General features: G+C 44.7%; 1 long non-coding RNA gene across 1 annotated transcript; it reads right to left on the reverse strand.

The window, feature by feature from the left end:
* Positions 1-4,266: 4,266 nt before the first annotated feature.
* Positions 4,267-5,016, reverse strand: LOC143773688 (uncharacterized). The gene is made up of 3 exons (XR_013215305.1): positions 4,956-5,016; positions 4,780-4,869; positions 4,267-4,362 (listed from the first exon to the last, which is right to left on the reverse strand). It is a non-coding gene; the product is annotated as an uncharacterized LOC143773688 (long non-coding RNA).
* Between the last annotated feature and the right edge of the window lie 7,019 nt (positions 5,017-12,035).

Consider the following 12,035-nt stretch of genomic DNA (forward strand, 5'->3'; position numbering starts at 1 on the left):
TATTGATGGCAAACTCAGCCAAAGGAAGAAAGGTAGACCACTCCTCCTGGTTAACAGAGACAAAGCAGCGTAGGTACTGTTCCAAATTTTGGTTCATACGCTCAGTCTGACCATTTGACTGAGGATGGAACGCCGAAGAATGAGACAACTTGATCCCCAGCCGTGAGCAAAATGCTTTCCAAAATTTTGCCACAAACTGAGACCCCCTATCAGACATGATGTCAGACGGAACCCCATGAAGTCTAACCACCTCCTGCACAAATACCTGAGCCAGAGTCTTAGCGTTAGGCAACGAAGGCAAAGACACAAAGTGCGACATTTTAGAAAACCGATCAACAATCACCAAGATGACCGTGTTCCCAGCTGATGAGGGCAAATCAGTGATGAAATCCATGGAGATTTCCGTCCATGGCTTACTAGGTACTTCAAGAGGAAGTAGTGTGCCAACAGGACGGGAGCGGGGCGTCTTAGCCCTAGCGCACGTGGTACAAGCTGACACGTATGAGACCACGTCCTGTCGGATCTTGGGCCACCAAAACCGACGTGACACCAACTCCAAGGTACCTCTAACCCCTGGGTGGCCAGCCAGGACAGCATCATGATGCTCCGCCAAAACCTTTAAGCGGAGATGAAGCGGTACAAAAGATTTGTTGATGGGAAGCTCAGATGGTACCTCCTCCTGAGCCTCAGCAATCTCAGCCTCAACCTCGGTAGTGAGAGCCGAAACCACAAAACCCTTTTGGAGGATGCGTACTGGATCTTCCCGAGGTTCACCCCCCGGAAAACACCTGGACAGAGCATCCGCCTTAGTGTTTTTAGACCCCGGTCTGTAAGTGACAACAAAATTGAACCGCGTGAAGAACAATGCCCAGCGAGCCTGCCTGGGGGACAGACGCTTGGCTGACTCCAAATACAGCAGATTCTTATGATCAGTAATAACAGTTACCTGATGTACCGACCCCTCCAAGAAGTGTCGCCATTCCTCAAAGGCCAACTTGATTGCCAACAACTCCCTGTTGCCGATATCGTAGTTGCGTTCGGCGGACGACAGTTTCTTGGAGAAATTGGCGCACGGACGCAAACCACTCAAAGATGAGCCTTGAGATAGTACCGCCCCCACACCAACCTCAGACGCATCGACTTCCACAACAAAGGGTTTTGATATGTCTGGCTGCACAAGAATGGGGGCTGAAACAAAACTGTTCTTAAGAAATTCAAATGCGCACACAGCAGCCTCAGGCCAAACGGAGAAATTGGTACCCTTTTTAGTCATGTCAGTTAGCGGTTTAGCAATGATGGAAAAATCCTTGATAAATCTCCTATAGTAGTTAGAAAACCCAAGGAACCGCTGAAGTGCTTTCAGGTTATCAGGACGTTCCCAATGCAGCACCGCTTGCACCTTAGCGGCGTCCATTTTAAAACCAGAAGCAGACACAATATAACCCAAGAAAGGCAACTCTTGAACAGAAAATACACATTTCTCAAGTTTAGCATACAGCTTATTCTCTCTGAGAAGCTGTAACACCTGCCTGACATGATTTAAATGAGCATCACGGTCGCAAGAATATATGAGGATGACATCTAGGTACACGATAACGAATTTCCCCAAAACATGCGAGAACACATCATTGATGAAATGTTGGAACACTGCAGGTGCGTTAGTCAACCCAAAAGGCATCACCAAATTTTCAAAATGACCCTCAGGGGTATTAAAAGCCGTCTTCCACTCATCACCTTGACGGACTCTTATGAGGTTGTACGCCCCCTGAGGTGAAGTTTGATAAACCACTTAGCACCCGCCACCTGGTTGAACAAGTCTGGTATCAGTGGCATCGGGTATGGATCACGAACCATAATCTGGTTCAACTCCCTGAAATCCAAACACGGGCGTAATCCGCCATCTTTCTTCTTCACGAAGAAGAACCCTGCTGCCACCGGCGAGGATGACGGCCTGCTGTGCCCTTTGCTCAAGCTTTAAGCAATATAATCCTTTAACGTTTGTCTCTCCGGACCGGAGATGTTAAACATCCTTACTTTAGGCAACTTGGCCCCTGGTTTAAACCTGATAGAACAGTCATAGGGACGATGTGGCGGCAACTCTGAACAACCCTTTTCAGAAAACACATCCACAAAATCCAGAAGTGACTCTGGAACGCTTGAAGTCACCGCAGCCACACATGTGGCCAGGCAATTCTCCTGGCAGTACTCGCTCCACTGAATTATGTCCTGAGTTTTCCAGTCAATTACCGGGTTGTGCATGGACAACCAAGGAAAACCCAAAACCACCTGAGCAGGAAGATTCTTGAGCACCTTCCATGTAAAACCAGCTCGGAATGTAGAACCCCAATGTGGAGTTTCACTTCAGCCACAAATTCAGTAATCTTCCCCTGAGAGAGAGGAGCAGCATTGATGGTGACCACGCGGATAGGATGAGACAGTTTTTCAATCCTAAAACCTGCTGTGCGCGCAAACTCCTCATCAATGAGATTTGTGGCTGAACCACTATCCACAAAAACAGTAATTGGCAGCTCACTGCCAGCGATAAAAACCTTAGCAGGGAGCATGCATTGAGAAACCACCATGGAGGATATACATAAGCTCAGATTGGTCTCCTCCACACCCTCTGAGCTTAGAAGTTTTCCGCCGTTGCGTTTTTCTTAGACAGCAGAGGACAGATGTTAATAAAATGACCAGTTTTACCACAGTAAAAACAGGCTCCCTGCTTCCTGAGCTCAGGGACTCGACGCTTCACATGTGACACACCTGCAATTTGCATAGGCTTCGTGGGCTCACCTGCAGCAACCTCACGTGAACCTAAACCCTCTCCCATAGGCAGTGTCTCATGCTCCCCCTGACGCAAACGGCGATCAAAGCGGACAACCAGACTCATAGCGGAATCTAGAGAAGCAGGAGTCTCGTACATCAGAAGGGTTTTTTTAACCCTTCCAGAAACCCCATGAATAAAGTGACTCCGCAATGCTGGATCATTCCATTGTGTATCGATCGCCCAGCGACGAAATTCAGGACAGTAATCCTCTGCAACTCGCTCCCCCTGGCGAATAGTGCGTATCTTAGATGCTGCTGGAGCCATTCTGTCAGGTTCATCGTAGATTTTTCCAAGAGAGGAAAAAAAACTCTCCACAGAGTCAAATGCAGCAGAATCAGATGGCAAAGAAAACGCCCATGCTTGGGGATCCCCGCTTAACAATGACAACACCAGGCCCACACGCTGAGCCTCATTACCCGAGGAGATTGGGCGCATACAGAAATATAGTTTGCAAGCTTCACGAAAAGAAACTAATTTACTGCGTTCCCCAGCAAATTTTCCAGGCAAAGGGAATTTAGGCTCAGCAACTCTTCCTGTCGCTCCAGCTTGCACATTAGATACTGCTAGTCCCTGTTGCTGAACTGCCCCCCTCAACTCAGTGACCTGTAGGGACAGCGCCTCCAACTGGCGGGTTATGGAAGTCATGGGATCCATGACAAAAGAAAAAAAAAACCTTTTTTTTTTTTCTTTTTTGTTGTTGGGCCGATTATAATGTCACGGGGAGACTAGGTGAGCGAGAGCTAATAACCCGGGCCCCTGCAATGTCCCTCAGACTAGGGAAGTCCTGACTGATCCTCTACCTGGAGTTTACACCGATGGTGTGCATGTCCAGGCCTCGAACCTCACCCTGTCTCCTGTTTCAACCCTAAGCTGAAACCTCCGCCCACCACCCAGTGAAGAGGTAATACACCAATACCCACAGTTAGCACAGACAAGGATAAAGGAAAATATACACCACGCCGCAGTCACTCAGGAATACACTATAAATGTGCAGGGCAAAATAAATACAAATATAGGAAGGAGTAAATAAGACTAAGGAAAATACACCACCAGCAACGAATCTCCAACAACCAGCTCTCCACTCCAGACCGAGATAACAACACACAAGACAGAAGCTATAATCGGCGACGCCCAATGATCAGGAGAACTATTTAAAGGCAATGGGCGTGGCCCAGCTTCCAATCCGAGGATCAGGTAAATTAACCCCGGAACAGCTAGATAAAATCTAGCCGACACCAATGAGCAAATAGTGGTCAAAAGCGGAATTACCGCTGTCTGTCGAACGACCTGGTCTGAACAGCGTCCGACATGACAGCATCCTATCCAGACGCGTGTGCAACTCAAGAATACTGTTGTTCAGGAGGTTAAATCCTGCAGTCATTTGCTCCGACAACAATTTGAGACAGTAGTTCATAAAAAACACTGCACACGTACAGGATGAAGAATTATGCTTCAAGTGAGAATTTATTTGCAAATAAGTGGCATAGTGATAGGCAAAACGTTTCGGCCAGTTAATGGCCTTGATCACACAGTCGCTGGAAAAAATAGAAATATATACAATGAGGTATTTTTAGACAAAAGAAAATTGCAAATATCTCTATACAATATACATAATATGTACATATGCACAAAGTAGCTGGAAATCATGTCTAACGCATTGTTTCAGTAGTCGTACATAAATGACTAAGGATGACAATCTTCTATATATAGAGGCATTTTAAGAAAGGGAGAGGCAACAGGAAAGATAAGGGTATAGTATGCAGGGATGTAGGTTTTAGAGTAGTTCTGCGGTGGTCTGTTCCATTTACAATAAAAAGCATAAGAGTGAAAGCCAAATAGCAAAGTTCCAAGTGTCATAAAAAATACGAAAAGTATTACAGCTGGAGCATAATTGAGATCAATAATGAGGTAATTGTAGCTGAATAGGATGGATATAGAGAAAATATAATTACCACTATGCAGGGAAACACGTAGCTATCTGTCCCCAAAGAAATTCATTACAATTGGTTTTGTATCAAACGATATGGCATAAGGCAATAGCCCTGTGAAAATCAAAGAAAAGTGGCACAAGTGAGAAAGTATGCAGAGACACTAGATATACTAAACCTGTGCTGGTCAGGAGACTCACATTCATTGGTGGCACAGTTGTGGAAGCTGACACTGCCATGTCTAAGCGTAGAGTGATGCTGTACCGTAGTGTGCGCTCTAAAAATAGAGCGCTGGTGGGTCACCTGACTACCGGCGCATGCGCAGAAGAGCGCTCACGTCACCTTGATCATTGCTGCAAGTAGTAGATATGTTGTCATGGAAATGGGAAGCTGGGTTTGTCCTTCCTGTCGGCGCGTGCGAATAAAAGTCTGGCTGTCAATGCGATTACATCCTGGAGCAATGTGTGTGTGTTTGTGTAGTCCTAGGAATGTGGGGTGGGGCTAGCCCCTCACAATTAGAGGGGCACTCTCAGTTGTCTGTGTAAGGAAATGGATGTAATCACTCACTAGATCATAGAAACGGAGGAACCAGTAATAAATTGGTGCTATGATGTGTGTCCAGGATAATAATGAGGCATGATGCATATTCAGTGTCATGATATAGCAACAGGAAACTAAAAGAGCTCAGATAATGTAATGTACATATGAGACTTTGCACCTGTACATCTACTATATAATTGTCTAAGGGTCACTTCCGTCTGTCTGTCCTTCTGTCTGTCTTTCTGTCTGTCACGGATATTCATTGGTCGCGGCCTCTGTCTGTCATGGAATCCAAGTCGCTGATTGGTCGTGGCAAAACGCCCACGACCATTGCCACGACCAATCAGCGACGCTCACAGTCCGGAAGAAAATGGCCGCTCCTTACTCCCCACACTCACTGCCCGGCGACCGCATACTCCCCTCTGGTCACTGCTCACAGAGTGTTAACCCTGTGTCCCCCCAATTTTTTACTATTGAGGCTGCCTATGCGGCATCAATAGTAAAAAAATGTAATGTTAAAAATAATTTAAGAAAAAAAAAACCTGCTATACTCACACTCCGTAGTCCGCTTGGGATCCAGCGAAGCTCCGCCGAGCCGCTCGCGCCGGCCGCCATCTTCCGTTCCCGGCGATTCATTGCGAAATTACCCAGAAGATTTAACGGTCTCGCGATACCGCTAAGTCTTCTGGGTAATTTTGCAATGCATCCTGGGAATGGAAGATGGCGGCCGGCGCGAGCGGCTCGGCGGAGCTTCGCTGGATCCCAAGCGTCGGTAACCACTTCCTGGAGCCAGGCGCCAACGGAAGGTGAGTATATAACTATTTATTTTAATTCTTTTTTTTTTTTACAGGGATATCATACCCACATAGCTATATACGTGGGCTGCGCAATTTACAACGTGGGCTGTGCAATATACTACGTGGGCTGCGCAATATACTCCATGGGCTGCGCAATATACTACGTGGGCTGCGCAATATACTACGTAGGCTGCGCAATATACAACGTGGGCTGCGCAATGTACAACGTGGGCTGTGCAATATACAGCGTGGGCTGCGCAATATACTATGTGGGCTGCGCAATATACTACGTGGGCTGCGCAATGTACAATTTGGGCTGCGCAATATACTACATGGGCTGCGCAATGTACAACGTGGGCTGCGCAATATACTACATGGGCTGGGCAATATACTACGTGGGCTGCGCAATATACTACGTGGGCTGCGCAATATACTACATGGGCTGCGCAATGTACAACGTGGGCTGCGCAATGTACTATGTGGGCTGCGCAATGTACAATGTGGGCTGCGCAATATACTACGTGGGCTGCGCAATGTACAACATGGGCTGCGCAATGTACAATGTGGGCTGCGCAATATACTACGTGGGCTGCGCAATGTACTACGTGGGCTGTGCAATGTACAACGTGGGCTGCGCAATGTATTACATGGGCTGCGCAATATACTACGTGGGCTGCGCAATATACAATGTGGGCTGCGCAATATACAACGTGGGCTGCGCAATATACAACGTTGGCTGCACAATGTACTATGTGTGCTGCGCAATATACAACGTGGGCTGTGCAATATACAACATGGGCTGCACAATATACAACGTGGGCTGCGAAATGTACTACGTGGGCAGCGCAATATACTACGTGGGCTGCACAATATACAACGTGGGCTGCGCAATATACTACATGGGCTGCGCAATATACTACGTAGGCTGCGCAATGTACTGCGTGGGCTGCGCAATGTACTGCGTGGGCTGCGCAATGTACTGCGTGGGCTGCGCAATGTACTGCGTGGGCTGCGCAATGTACTGCGTGGGCTGCGCAATGTACTGCGTGGGCTGCGCAATGTACTGCGTGGCTGTGCAATATGCTACGTGGGCTGTGTTATACACTACGCATACATATTCTAGAATACCCGAGGCGTTAGAATCGGGCCACCATCTAGTGATCATATATGGAGCTTTCAATGAATGAAAAATAGACATGAAAAAATGAAAATTAAAAGAATCGGGGATGGCAATCATATGAATGAATGAAATTAAATTCATACTATAGTGATAATATAAATCATAGATAGAAAATGTTGAACAAACAAAAATTAAGATAAGTAGGCATCCAAACTAAATGGAGGGTAAGGTAAAAGAAAACTTAATAAAACCTCATCCGTTATTAATAAAGGATCTTACCGCCTCAACCATGTCTATTGCCGTGACGATATGTGCAAGTAGTCAATGGGTCTAGGGAAAGAAACGTATTATGCTAACCAATCCATCTCACGGTTAAGACCTTTAGGGCTGAGTGTGTCAAGGGTATAGATCCAATATGTTTCTCGTTGTTTTAGTAATTGGATATGATTCCCGCCTCTCCTTGGTCTGGGGACTTTTTCTATAACCTGGAATCGTAATTGAGATATGTTGTGTTTAGCCTCTTTGAAGTGTGCAGGTAGTGGAAGCCATGTCTTGTCACACCTAATGGTGGACTTATGGCTCGAGGTTCGGTCTCTGATGGCTTGGGTCGTTTCCCCTATGTATAACAGTCCACATGGACATTTTATGATATAAACTACAAAGTTCGATTCACAGGTATAGAAGTCCCTAATCGGGTAATCTTTGCCCGTGCGTGGATGGATGATTTTGTTACCTTTTATGACATTAAAGCGACTCATACAACTCAGACATGGAAAAGTCCCAGTCCTCTTCTGTCCAGTTAATGTCCGTGTTAACGTCTGTTTCTGTGACCCCACGTCTGCCCTGACTAATTTATCCTTAATGTTGTGAGGTTTTCACATGCATATTAGTGGTGGATTTTTGAAGATATTAATGTTTGTGTAAGCTATACCTAAAAGAGGCCAGTGCTTGCGGATCAAATTATGGACTCTTAGTATTGAGGGATGGTGACCATGGACAAAAGGGAGTCATGGTAATTTCTGTGGGATGGTTGATGCGCAATTTGTCTCCCTAAAGCTCTAGACATTTCCGTATCAAGAAGTTCAGATGGGTAATTTCTGTCCTTAAATTTGTCACACATTTCTTGTAATCTAAATTTCATTACGATGGGGTTTGATACAATTCTTGTAACTCTCTTGAACTGTGATCTAGGATGACTGTTGCTGGTGGATTTGGGGTGACAAGTATTGTACAGAAGGAGGTTATTACAGTCTGTGAGTTTCATGTAGATATCCCTGGTTAGTGTGCCCTGGTCGTCTTTATGTACCCTGGTATCCAGAAATGTAACCTCGCTTGTATGATGAGATAGTGTGAATTTGAGTTCCGGTCTGACTTCATTGATCATATTGAAAAATGTAGATAAGCTACTCTGATCCCCCTGCCAGATGCAAAATATGTCATCTATGTACCAATACCATGCTAACGAATGTTTCTCAAAAAGGGAATTAGAGTAGACAAAATCATGTTAAAAACGGTCCATGTATAGATTTGCATATGCAGGCGCTATGTTTGAGCCCATTGCGGTCCCCGCATAGTTGGATGAAGAAATCATCCTCAAAAAAGAAAAATTCTCCCTTAATACTAAGTTATGTAAATCAAGGCAGAGTTCCTGAGATCGTGTGTCTGTGCTGGCTTCGCATAAAATCATGGAAACTGCTTCAATACCTCTATCGTGAGAGATCAATGTGTATAAACTGTTTACATCTAATGTACACAGGATACTGTTGAGCAGAATTGTGTTGATTTCACTTTGAACTTTTTTTAAGAAAATCCCCTGTGTCCAAGATGAAAGACTTTGTTCTGTGGGCATGTGGCGTGTGTAGCTTTTCTAAGAAAATTGATAGAGGATTGAGGACAGAGTCTGTTGATGCCACTATGGGGCGCACAGATGGATTATGTAGATCTTTGTGTATTTTAGGGAGAATGTATAGTACAGGGGTCACGGGATGATTGTTGGTCAGATATGTTTTTATTTTGGCGTTAATTGTTTTGAGTTGTAGATGTTTGGTCAGAATAGTGTCAATCTTCCTGCGTATGTTGTTGGTAGGGTCAGATTGGATTTTTTTGTATGTGGTTACGTCAGAAAGTTATCTTCTGATCTCCGCCATGTACTGTCCTTTATTCATGAACACGACGACACTCCCTTTGTCCGCAGGTTTGATGGCAATATTTTTAATGTCCTTTATTGATGTTAGTGCCTGTTTTTCAGAGGGTGTTAGGTTGTGGCAGACAGGAAATAAGCCTATTCGTTGTTCATTTATAGTTCGTTTGATATGCTTATCCAATAGGCCAATGAATGTTTCTGCTGCATGATTAGTCTTAGGTGGGACAAAGTTACTAGGATTTCTCAAACCCAATGTGTCGATTGTAATGACTGGTCCCCCGTCTTGGTTAGGTACTCTCCCTAAAGTATTACCCCTAGGGGATGAATCGTTTTCAAAGGGTACTCTAAGTCTGACATTACGGTAAAAGTTTTGGAGGTCTTTTTCCAATTGGAAGGAATCCCATCTGGGTGTTGGACAAAATGATAGACCCATATTCAATACCCTTAATTCTAGGAGAGAGAGAAGTAATAATCCGAGATGTTTACGACTAAGTTTGGACTCCTACCTGTGACCGAAGAATCATCTGGCGGTCTGGGTCTCCTCCTCCTCGACCTTCTGGTTGGCGTGCGTTTAGGCCTAAAAAAGATGGTCTTGATGATGGTACCCCACCAACGTCGCTCCAGGAACCTGCCAAGGAACCCCCTGAAGGCGAGGAGTCCCCTGAAACGGTACGTCCTCCTGCTGGGCGGTGTGTTCTTGATCATTGTCATCTGGGAATTGGATCCTCCCATCTGTAAACTGTCTTGGTTAGATAGTCCTCAGTGTCTCGTTGAAACTTCGTGCATTTCCTTTCTTCTATTGTTTTTTGATGTGTAGATAGGGTGGATTCTACTTTACTTTTCAATGTATTGAATTCAGTACTGCTCAGCGTCGATGTTAGTTGGGTTTCAATGGTTGTGATTTTTTTCTTTTGCTTCTTTGATTGCCTCCTGGAGGTATTCGATTGTCAATAAGATAATATCAAATGAGCTTTTGTTAAAAATCTTTTGAAAAGTTGTGCAGTAGTTTTCGTTGTCAGAGAATAAAGTGGGTTTGAGACAGTTCTGGAAGGTTGCATTCAGATGCAAGAACTCGGGAGCATAGCTCTTTTCCTGACCCCTCTGGCGCTGCCACCCAGATCCCACAGGTGTTCTAGAAGTGGCAGCAGTGTCATAGTATCATAGAATGGTAGAGTTGGAAGGCACCTGCTGGGTCATCTGGTCCAACCCCCTGCTCAAAGCAGGATTCACTAAATCATCCCAGACAGATGTCTGTCCAGCCTCTGTTTGAAGACATCCATTGAAGAAGAACTCATCACCTCTCGTGACAGCCTGTTCCACTCATTGATCACCCTAACTGTCAAAAAGCTTTTTCTAATATCTAATCTGTGTCTCCTCCCATTCAGTTTCATCCCATTGCTTATAGTCTTTCCTTGTGCAAATGAGAATAAAGAGGATCCTTCTACAATGTGACAGCCCTTGAGATATCTGTAGACAGCTATTAAGTCTCCTCTCAGTCTTCCTTTTTGCAAGCTAAACATTCCCAAATCCTGTAAACGTTCCTCATAGGACATGGCTTGCAGACCGGTCACCATTCTGGTTGCTCTTCTCTGAACTTGCTCCAGTTTGTTGATGTATTTTTTAAAATGTGGTACCCACAACTGGACACAGTATTCCAGATGAGGTCTGACCAAAAAGGAGTAAAGAGCAATAATGACTTCACATGATCTAGACTGTATGCTTCTGTTAATACATCCCAGAATTGTATTTGCCTTTTCTGCTGCTGCATCACACTGTTGACTCATGTTCAGTCTGTGATCTATTAGTATTCCCAAGTCTTTTTCACATGTGCTGTTGCTTAGCCCTATTCCTCCCATTCTGTATATGCTTTTTTCATTTTTATTGCCGAGATGTAGTACTTTTTATTTTTCCCTGTTAAAAACCATTCTGTTAGTTGCTGCCCACTGCTCCAGTTTATTTATATCTTTTTGAATCCTCTCTCTCTTCTCTAGTATTAGCAATCCTTCCTAGCTTTGTGTCATCAGCAAATTTAATCAGTTTACCCTCAATTCCTTCATCTAAATCATTGATAAAGATGTTGAACAATACAGGGTGTTATGATCTGGTGGCCTAGGAGCGGCATGAGACGTATTCTGGAGAATGTGGTAACTGTACTGACTGCAGACCCTGGACTTAACACCGCAACTAGAAGTAGCCGTGGGATGTACCTACCAATCCTAGACACCTCGACACAGCCGGAGGACTAATTAACCCTATAGATAGAAAAGGGAAAACTATCTTGCCTCAGAGAAAATTCCCAAAGGATAGGCAGCCCCCCACAAATATTGACTGTGAGAGGAGAGGAAAAAACATACACAGGCTGAAAACAGAATTTAGCAAAGGAGGCCAATCTAGCTAGATAGAAAAGATAGGACAGAGAACTATGCGGTCAGTATTAAAATACTATGAAATGTCCACCACAGATAATACAAAAAACTCCACATCTAACTAAAGATATGGAGGGTAAATCTGCCTCTCCAGAGTTTCCAGCTTGGCTGCATAAATCCTTACACAGATAAAGCTGGACAAGAAAAAACATGCAAAGCACTGAACAATGAGGCCCACAACATGTGGGCAGAAAAACAAGCAGAACTTATCTTGTAGAAATGAACTGCAAGCAGGAGCGACCAGGAAGGGATGT

The sequence above is a fragment of the Ranitomeya variabilis genome, chromosome 5, assembly GCF_051348905.1.
Source record: "Ranitomeya variabilis isolate aRanVar5 chromosome 5, aRanVar5.hap1, whole genome shotgun sequence".
Classification (NCBI taxonomy): Eukaryota; Metazoa; Chordata; class Amphibia; order Anura; family Dendrobatidae; genus Ranitomeya; species Ranitomeya variabilis.